Source organism: Maniola jurtina, chromosome 6 (assembly GCF_905333055.1).
Source record: "Maniola jurtina chromosome 6, ilManJurt1.1, whole genome shotgun sequence".
In the NCBI taxonomy this organism is placed as follows: Eukaryota; Metazoa; Arthropoda; class Insecta; order Lepidoptera; family Nymphalidae; genus Maniola; species Maniola jurtina.
Genome location: NC_060034.1, coordinates 11,206,578 through 11,217,884, shown reverse-complemented (window position 1 = coordinate 11,217,884; position 11,307 = coordinate 11,206,578). Strand labels below are relative to the sequence as shown.

At 34.5% G+C, this 11,307-nt stretch overlaps 1 long non-coding RNA gene across 1 annotated transcript; it reads right to left on the bottom strand.

The window, feature by feature from the left end:
- Nucleotides 1-363: 363 nt before the first annotated feature.
- On the bottom strand, nt 364-11,072 carry LOC123866123. Its single transcript, XR_006796135.1, has 3 exons — nt 11,020-11,072; nt 9,077-9,078; nt 364-374 (listed from the first exon to the last, which is right to left on the bottom strand). It is a non-coding gene; the product is annotated as an uncharacterized LOC123866123 (long non-coding RNA).
- Between the last annotated feature and the right edge of the window lie 235 nt (nt 11,073-11,307).

Genomic DNA, 11,307 nt, shown 5'->3' with positions numbered 1-11,307 from the left:
CTAAATATATACTAATTAACAATTAATAAAAAAAGTACTGATGTACACTTTTTTTGACTTTTATGAAAGTTTTGAGCAGCAAACATTAATTTTCCAATCGATGTCAACGTGTTTTCATCATAGAGCAATTAATCCCTTCACATCACCCTCCAATTAGGGCCTCCTTTAACTGCTTTAAGTCTGAAAACCTTTGTGTTTAATAAGCCACCATTCAAGCCATTTAAAATGGATAACGGGTGCTATTGGCCCTAATTGATTTAATTGGATTAATTTATGAATAAATGGATAGCTTGTTTGCGATAATTCAGACAAAATATTTGATAACGTTGGTGCCACTAAGTGGTAATTTATTAATGACTCGCTTATACCCGCGTCTTCAAACCCTATCTTACCCATTAGGGGGTTAGGGGGGTTAGCTCTTAGGAGTTGAATTTTCAAAAATCCTTTTTAGCGGATATCTAAGTCAAAATAGCAGGATGCAAGCTATCTTTATATCGAATATAATACAAATTATACCAGCGACCTCGCCTGCCTGAAATTAGATTTTTTTAATATCCCAAGGGAACTATTTGATTTACTCTTTGATTTGAAAAGTGGCCTATGCCCATCTCCGGGATGCAAGCTAACTCTGCAAACGTCATCATAGGCGGTTAAACGGATGAGCCATGAGAAACTAGTAGATAGATTGACACACAGACACACTTTCGGGTTCATAATTTAGTCGGAAGTAGAGTTAGTATAGATTGAAGTTCGAAGCTATTCAAAAAATTTTTAAGGCAATTATTACAAAATCATAAATAACGTAGGTAATATTATTAGGGGAAATGTTTCTAAATGCGCATCTGGTAGGGCCATGCCACGAAACGCTGTTATTCTATTACAAGATTAAATAATTCAAGCAAGTTCAAAGGAGATGCGCTTCCACAAGCAAAACGAATCAAATAGCCCCCGCGAAAAAGGGAGACCTAAACGCTCTCGCTTAGCCGTGGTTAAGAGATGCGAAAGCCAGTAAACTATATAATAATATCTATATAGAATGTCATCGAACTTTTTAAGAGAAGTTCACATCTAGTGCTCTCGAACGCAATACATACCAAAAGTACATAGCCTCATTCTAAGTTGATTACTAACCTTAATGAAAAGTAGACACCTTTTAAAAAGTAAACTAAACGAAACCCTTTTTTTATGCATGGATACTGGATAATGTTATGGAAAAATCATATAATCAGAAATAGCTAGTAGAATAACAATGCCTAGTGAGTAATGAATAATTAATTATAATGAGACCCTTAACGACTCTTCATTAATTCCAAAAATTTTACATACTCGTATTAATAGTAGGTACAAATATAAAATTACAACTCAATTTCAAAGCTACAAAAACAACTGGCATTATTGGTATCGTCGAGGGGTACGTATTGGTAAATCAAGAGGTCCCAGGGTCAGTTTTTGGTTATTATATTATGTGTTCAGACTTTATTTAACTGACAAAATGGTCATCCCTAAAGAAAATACCTCTGCAACGGCTTTCAAGCGAAGAGGCCGGTGTGCAATAAGTTGTACAAATTAGAGCAATTTAACTTTTGAACGTGTCGCATTTGGCGTCACTTATTACACATTGGGAAAGAAGAAGTTCTCATTGAACTAATAATGGAAGTTCTACAATCAAGGGGATGCCTGAAATTCAGTGAAACTCTACCGGAACTCTACTAGAGATACTGTGATCACTGTGTTTTTTCTGTGATAATTACAATTTCCAAAAAAAATTGTAATGGTTTTTGTTTACTGTTAAAATATATTATTTTTAATAACACTAAAATTTGATTTTTGATCTCGTGCTGGCTAGCATTGCTTTATATTACAATCCCTTTCTCGGTATACTACTGTGAATAAATCTATCCTTCTCTCAATATTTTGCTTGATTTTGGCATCACTTGCTTGAAGCAACACAAAAAATATAGAACAAAAACTTGAATAAACTTAACAATGACTTTTCTCTTACTTGTTTTGTAAGTCCAAGCTAAGACAGAATCCAATTCTTAAGTCGAACTTGTAAAAGCTCTAAAAATATTTCTCTTTCAAAGAAAACCCGAGCCCCGGAAGATATCCAGTAATTAGGTGAAATTTTCCTTAAAATTATCGTAAAAAAAAACATCCCATTCAGAGGCAGATAAAAGATTTTTATCTTCGGCTTACCGATCGTTGATGTAAATAACGAACTCGTTTCTTTTAAGATTTTTATAAAGGAAAATAATTGGTATCATGATTTCGCTGCCAGATTTAAGTTGAATTGGTTTAATTAGCGGAAATAACTCTTTGTTTTTGTGTTTATTTGTGTTTCTTTATGAGATTTTTTTATCAACAGAATCAAAATATTGTTTGCCTTTAATTTTTTTATTTTAATTGATAACTACTTAGTACTAGCGACTCCTGCGCACTACTTCGGAGAATAAATGCCTAAAGTACAGAAATCGAAAACCAATATGCATAAAAATAACAAAAAGTCTGTTTTAGAATGTACAGGTAAAGCCCTTTTATATGATACCCCGCATGGTATAGTTATCTAACTTTGAAAATTGAAACACATTTTAATTTTTTTTTGTGATGTAACCACTTTACGGTTTTTGGATTTTTTCCTTTACTTGTGCTATAAGACATCTGTGAATATGTTTCATGTTTTTAGGTTAACGGGAAGTACTTAAGTAGTTAAGTCGGGTAGTACGACAGACGAACAGACAGACAACAAAGTGATCCTATGAAGGTTCCGTTTTTCCTTTTGAGGTATGGAACCCTAAAAATATCTCAGCCGGGCTTGTGTATTTAATCCTTAGTACATGACATGCGCAAACCACCATGTAGTAACTTCAGGTTGGGCTTCTTGTCTTGCGGCCACTATACCAAGAACAGAACTCTTCTCGTATTGTTCTATACTGCTAAGTAAAAGCACCTTTTTTATTTTTTCGTGAGCAAAATCCGTCATGGATACCACCGGCCACGGGGGAGCACAGTGGTTATGTCGGACTCCTACCGACTAAAAACCTCACGAAGTTCCATCCCACCGTTGATGACGGAGCTAAGTATAAGCACCTAGAGTAAGTAAGTATGAGTTAGCTAGCTGCTGGTTTATGTCACTGCCGTCACTCGTTGCATATATCTCCTAAAAGCCTTCCTTAAAATAAATATTAAGGGGGTGATACAGCCTAAATTTTGTTATAGCGTTACATGCCCTCGCGTGTCATAAATTCCCGCGTATTTAATGAGTTTCCTCTGTCGTTAAGCGTCCGTCCCCTGGCAATAATGCAGCGCTATCATCGCTCGGCATTATCTCAAACGGCGCCTGAAATCAACGTGGAACACATGTGACATGACACCGTTAATATTTTTTATTTTCATTTTAAGAAAGTGCTGATTTTCTCAAAGCTTTTTCAGCAAAGGATAAAATTGATCACTTGATAAGCCTGTACCTAACAGCTTCTAAGTACATCTTCACGCGCATACTATCAAGTTGGAATTAATTAAGTGGCTGTGACACAACTTCTGCGCTTTTTAAAGAGGGGAAAAATTCATTTTTTAAAGTTTTTGAGAAACTGACAAATTTGGACGAACTAGCTGCAGCATTTGAGGAAGAATATTTTAGTTAGACTCAGTAGAAGACATCAAGGTTTCTCTACTAACTCCCTAAGTTTTTCTTATTAATAGAGAGCAAACAAACATACGGGTCACGATGTTAAATGATTAGCGAGGCCTATAAACATTTGTAGCACTACAACTTCACTATAAGAACTACAAAAGCGTTACCCGCTCGAGATTTTTTATCCGCCCTGTAAATAACACAAAACCAATAATGCCGTTTTAAGGGTACACATCACCTCCAGTACCCAACGCATTATAAAAGTCGCAAGAAAGCTTCATCAGAACTCATCGAATGCCACTACTGAGAACAGGTCTCCTCTCAGAATGAAGATAAAGTTGGAAACAAAAAACCCGACTGCGATAAACGCTGAAATATTATAGTAAAATTGTTTTTCCGTCGCTTGGTATATTTTAATGTTGTAGTACATTTATATTTATGAGTTCAGAATTTTCTCCTCTTTGTCACCCGGACCTTTACGACGAATCAATTGACATCTCATTCATCAAAATCCGCCAAGTCGTTTAGGCGCTACGGCACACCTAATCTGGTTACAAACATACACACATACATACATAGACTGCTAAAATCATTACTCTTCCTTTTGGCTTTGCCGCAGTCGAGTAAAAAGTGTTTACCACCGGGCTGCGAGAAAGCTTATAGTCGCACTGAATGTGCTTTGGCAAAACTGAAAGTCACAAGTTCCACACTTCACTTATAATAGAACCATTAAAAATATGAAGAATGAAAATCAAAACTAAACAAACTCCATTCTTTTCCAAATGCACTCGGTCCAAGGCGGTAACTGTGCTGTAAGTAAATAATATCATAAAATATGTATTCACTGAAAAAGGGAAAAACGTCTAGCAAAAAGGTAGTAGCGTTTCCTTTACAAAGTAGTAATTTTTAAACATCAGCTTTTACCATTCTTCGTTCTTAGCTTTGAGTAGGACTTTTTAGTTTACCAAACGACGTTAATAATTTATACGGTCTTTCATCGGTTCTACATTTTGATTGACATAGCTGAGCTAGTTTTATCGAAATGTGTCTGCTTTGTCAGTCTTCTAATAACATGCTTTCATACCGTAGGCGTTTGAAATGAATAGAAGTTAACAAAGGCGCACGGTGCTAGCATCCGAACACAGCTAACAACTGGCTTAGGTATAATGTTTTTAACCCCCGACCCAAAAAGAGGGGTGTTATAAGTTTGACGTGAGTATCTGTGTATCTGTCTGTGGCATCGTAGCTCTCAAACTAATGAACCGATTCTAATTTAGTTTTTTTTGTTTGAAAGGTGGCTTGATCGAGAGTGGTCTTAGCTATAATCATAGAAAATCGGTTCAGCCGTTTGAAAGTTATCAGCTCTTTTCTATTTACTGTAACCTTCACTTGTCAGGGGTGTTATAAATTTTTAATTTACACTTGTAGCAGATGTTGTTTTCTCTTTCCTTCAGACAGTGGTAAGTACTTATAGGAAGGTATTTTATAGGTCTTTAAAAAATATCTCGTACATTTCTATTATTCGATGGCAAATTAACCCTTGACTGCGATCTCATCTGGTGATGCAGAACGATGCCCAGAAATGGACTAATCTAAAAGGGGTATGGCAGTTTTTTAGGCATCTTCTAGGTAAACACGTCCCACTTTAAGAGGGCTCTCTCCGTCACTCGTTTCATACAATCGTAGTTCCAATTTCATTTGAATATTAAGCAACCAAAGTCCATGAAATTTTGCAGACATATTTTAGAAACTAATATCTATGTCTGTGGTTTTCCAGATTTCTGTTAAAATATTCGGTTTCAAAGTTACGCGGTCTTAAACATTTTCATACAAATCTTTGAGCCCCTGTAATTTTAAAACTACATATTTTTAGAAAAATCTAAACACCTCTACAATCTAAAACACCACAGACACAGATATTAGTTTCTAGAATATGTCTGCAAAATTTCATGGACTTTGGTTGCTTAATATTCAAATGAAATTGGAACTACGATTGTATGAAACGAGTGACGGAGAGAGCCCTGTTGAAGCCACATCATCACTTTCACAGGTGTCATTGTGGTCAAGCGCTTGCCTATGGTGAATTAAAAAAAATGTCTGATAGGCATGTTCCATGTAACATTAGCTAATAATCATAATTAAATGTATATATTTTATATATTATATAATATGCATAAATGCTATTGTTAATCCAATTGACATCACCAAATTGCTTGTAATATTCCTGTAATTTGTTTCGATTGAAATTAAATTGGAAAATTATGGGATGAGTACCCCCAATAACATTTAAACACCGAGATGGCTTGCTGTTGGAACCGTTATAATGGTACGTCACGTAATTATTGATTAATAACTGGGCCCTGCCCGTACGGAACTAAAAATCCCGTATGAATTCTTTAATTTTACGTCATATAAACTAGCCTATGTCACTCCCCAGATCTTTGACTATATGTACATAAAATCACGTTGATTCATTTTTTGATTATGATTAAAGGACAAAGACGTCTTTATAATATGGGTAGTTATATGGTAATTGAAATACCTCAGAAATTCGAAACTCAGACTGAAAATGTTTAACTAGTTCCTAACATCCTATTCAGTTGATTAAGATTGTATAGAAAGATCCAACTTATCTCTTTGTGGTAGTTGCCATAGCAACAGTTCATGAAGAGAAAATTTGACGCCTCAGAATTTCTAATCAGAAATCTTCTGTGATTCCCTGTTTTAATAGAAAATGAACTCATAATTTATTCATTATGACTTTATGAGCTTACGCATTCCACGATGACGTTGGCGGGAAACTTTTAATCTATTATCAAAGGCTTCTTATAATTAATTAAAGGAAGTAGAAAGTTGAAGTTTCAATTGGTTTATGTTAACTTTTATTAGCCGCTATGATTACTGTTTGGTCGTCGAATTTAGTCTGGGTCAATGATTTTAAGAAATCCTTTCAGACTATAAAATCGCCTCATCTTCGGTTTTTTTTTTGATTTGAGGTTTTTTTTTGCATTGGAATGCAAAAAGGATGCTTAATTTAAAAGGTCGCAATTTAAGACCTTGATATAACGTAAAGGTCTGCGGCATCCATTGGAACAGCGGCGTTGTGAATTGTGCAGGTATATGGTCAGAAAAATTCTTGCGCTCGTTTTGCTCGCGCTTATTTTTCATGACTTGTATTATACCTATTTTCTATAAAATTAAGCTCTTCGCTCGTGATATTATTTAATAAGTATCTAAATATATATAAATGCTGATTTCCTATATGCTTCCACTATAAATTGATCTAAGACTATGGGACAGGGTCCATACTTAAACCTCACTCCTTTTTAAAAGTAGCCTATAGGCATTGGACGGACACAAGTGTTACGAGACCGTATTCTGTAAAAATCCTTGGAAGATACTGGCTACGTCCATGTCCATGTAGATTTTTACCGGGTGAAACTACGTTCAGACACATACATTTTTTACTTTCCCAATTGTTTTTAAACAATAATTTAAATAGAAACATTGTCGATATACGTCAATTAGTTTTAAAGCTTTTCCTCGTAAACATATTGTGGCCCGTAGCTTGCCAAATTAAAATTGACGTTTTGCTCACAACGAGCTCGCTGCCGCCATGGGAGTCATATGGGACAATTTATTTTATTACTCGATTAAAAGCTTACGTGGGATTATGTATTAATAACATTAATGCAAGATTTTCATATTTCGGAAAATATTCGAATAAAAATATTATTAATTGACTGTTGATTATTCGTTTAAGCTGCCTTAGGGCCGATTTTTTAATTGTCAAATAACTGTTATCTGAGGAATAAAGACGTATTGACAGATTTCCTATACAAAAACTGTCAAATCCTCAAATTCATTCTTCAGATAAAAGTTATTTGTTGATTGTAAAATCGGCCCTTAGTGTGAAAGCTTGAATGCTAGCTTTTATCCCGGAATACAAAAGATTTCCCACAGGATTTTTTAGCTCATTCATTTAACCAATTTTGACGAAAATTGGTTTAGATAGAGATAGCTTGCTTCCCGGAGACGGACATTGGGTATCCTGGAAAATCAAAGAGTTACCACGAGATTTTTAAAAATCTAAACCGATACAGATGCAGTCGAGGGTATCTCGACTGCATCTAGTAAAATATAAAAGGGAAAACTGTCTGACTAATGTACAGCTCAATCGGTTGGGTCCAAAAGCTTCAAATTTTGCATGTAGATTCTCTTCATAACGTAGGAAGAAAGGATTTTCAGTAACTATACCCAAAGCCAGGTCAGGTCATCTAGGTGAAAAAAATTGAAATACAGAGCGCAATTTTAACGTAGAAAATCTGTAGCTATTTTATTCCCTTTCACTGTATTGTACATGAGCATCACGTAAATGTTTTTATAGTAAACTTCAGGAGGCTCCTGAAAGTTGTGTGTGGTTAATTAGGCCGAAAACCGCAAGTTTTCCCAGCACGTCGCGCCGCGGGCTAAGAACTTGTTACACTGGCTTCCCTGTAAAAGGTCTTGTAACTTGCCCGGGAATGTTTATTACACCACAATGTGTTTTGTTTTTGTAAATAGGGACGAAGGTTTATGGAATTACTTTTTTTGACGTTCAGCGTACAAGCAGGTTAGCTCACTTTTTCACGTGACCCAAGGAATAGAGCCTTACGCCCGGTTCGATGACGCTATCTCTTATGACAGAGATAAATAAGAGATATAATAGCTTACGCGATAGAAATATAGGAGTTTATTAAATTGGCCACACACGGACTCTCTTCGCCAGAGAACTCTTTGATTTTCAGAGGAAAAATTGCCTATATCCGTCTCCTCGGGATGCAAGTCAATCTTACCAAATTTCGTCAAAATCAAACCCGTAGGCCGTGAAAGGCTGGCAGACAGATTTTCTCAAATTATAATATTAGTATGGATGTTAATCTAATGTAGTGCTATTATTTTACGAGTATTACGAAAATATTGTACCTATTTAGATTTATGGTACTTACAGAAAAAAAAAAGAATGCGTATGGATAGGCGAAGCGGTAACATCGCAAGGTGTTACCCATTTTTCAATCACGCGTGAGCTGAACCCGCTTGTATCCGAAACATTTTCACCAATATATGAGCGTCATAATTTTGTTTACAAATACTTCGTTTTTTCCTGGTTTTTTATATTTTCAATAATATATTGTGTAAAAGGCAGCAATGTTGTACCTACTATATAATAATTGGAATTTGAAAATAGATGTTATCCACCTAGTGACAGTCATTTTAACATCGATATAGAAGCATTTTAATTATTGATTATATCTAATTTAGGGTCTATACCTAATCTTTAAATTTCGCATGACGGTTTTCATTATTAAGACGTACTTAGATGACCACTAAAAGAAAGGATTTTCAGATATTTCACTTAAGTAAAGCTATTTTTATCCAATAAATAAAACTAATAATATTACTTACAACTATCAACTATAGCTAGGTCCACAAAAATGTCGACAACGGTAGCGACAGGGAAGTCGTTTGACTTTATTTTTTATAGAAGTTTCCTTTTGAGAAAGATTGATCTACTGAAAATGATTTTACAAAAAAGTTGAATTTTTTATTTTGAAGTGACTGGATCATTTCTTCATACCGATAAAACTTTGAACTAAGTTTTTTACTGATTTGTAGTTGATGAGAAATTATTTTAAGTATATATTCGATTTTATCGTTAAGATATCTTTTTTTTTTGTCAAATAAATTGAAACGTGGTTGATGATGATTGTCAATATAAAAAAGCGAAAATACAAGCTTGAATCTCGTTCCACAAAATAAATGGGATAGTGAAACATTTTCGCAGTTCCTTGCTCCAAGATCACGTACATCGTGTCAGCTCGAGCAAATTTGATATAATCTGCCACAGATGTTACTTACCAAAATGTTATTTATTTTTTACGTAGAAATTACTTTTTGAGGTCACAGTTAGTCCCAATGAAATTTTTGATGGCATGTGGAAAGTTCCATCAGCACTACCGTACGTGTAGCTTGAGGGTCGCTTTTTAATTTTTTTAATACAATATATGACAATTTTTGTTTAAACTTAGCATTTCTTAGTTTTCAGACCTTTAATTATTGAAAATTCCTTTGTGAATCCTTAAAAAAATATTAAGATTTCGTCATCCTCGCTGCTCAATTTGTATGTGATTTTTCACCGGTATTTTAAAAAAAGTTCAAACACTATTTAGCATCATATTATAACGGCCGCAAATGGCGGTACTTAATGCTGTTTGATTTTTACTGTGTCAAACACCGCTATCCAAGTAGGTACTTATTCCCAACGCCATTCTAAGCAATTGACATAACAATTTTTCAATTTACAGCATCGAGATGACTTTAAAAAACAATGGTAAATAATGCGAATTTGCCGATACAATCAGAAAGGTCCCAGAGATCCTTTGTACCGAACGATAGCTGAAGATGTGGCGATCACAAAGCATATCGAAGAATGGGAATCACGTTCCGAACGCAGCGATCTATCAATTTGTTTAATTGGATTCTTTCTTTGTGTATTTTTTTCTGTTTGCAAACAGCGAACAAATCCATTGAGATTTAATGTTTATTTTCTTTTTTGTCGATGTACTCTTTTCTCTCTACCTTTGCTTTGGTTCCGTACGCTCTTGATGACAATTATTGCCTATCCTATACATTCCAGTACTTTCTCTCTTATTTTCTGGACTAGCGTGTACTCATTATACAAGTAACATAAAAAAAGCAAAAGCTTCATAGTTGGTACATAGTAAAAGATAGACGTAACATACATGGTGGAAAAGAAAAATGTGTTCAAAAGATACTAATTTGCAAATCAGTGTTTTGGAAACGTAATTGACACGGACATAACTTTAAAAATCATCAAACTTGTAGGATTACTACTGATATGTAGGCTATTATGTAAACAAAACGACAAAACCTTCTATGTCCACATAAATAACAATACGATTTATGCTCCACAATTTTACTATTTCAGTAGTATTCAGAGATGCATTAATTTGATGGGCACTAATAATAATGATTACGATAACATATTATATTATCGCATTTGCAAAACTTTCATGAATGTATTTAATTATTGTTAGTTGATTAGATCGGTTTGAATTATCAAAATTATTTGCTAGTGTTTTTATATATGCTATGGTTGCAAATTTGAAATATGAAAATTATATTGTTTAATGATGAGTTGGCAAATTACAAATGCAGTAAAATAAACTGTGTTTACCGATTCATATCTGTTTTAGTAATGAGATGCTAATGTCGGATTAGATATTGCTTGGTCATGCGCTACGTTAACTAATAAATGAACAATGTTATAATAATTCATTATTTTATAACTGCATGGAGTTTTTTAATTTCACTGTACAAATAGCGACAAAGCTAGGTTTTGCACCCGCCAGTGTAAGCAAATATGGACGGGTGCAAACCTTGCACCCGTCCTTTTTTTTTCGCTGACTCTACATGAAATATTAAGTGCAACAATGCCAGCTGGTATACGTTAGGAAGGTAAGGGTCGATTTAATTAAGACAAGCCATGACAGCTAGTTAAGTTGGTCAAAATAATATAATGACGATGATGAAATTACCAGCGTGATATTATGCCCGTGATGTGCAGGATCTAGCATAAGTATTTCAATGGTATAAAAGTACTCCAATATAGTTTT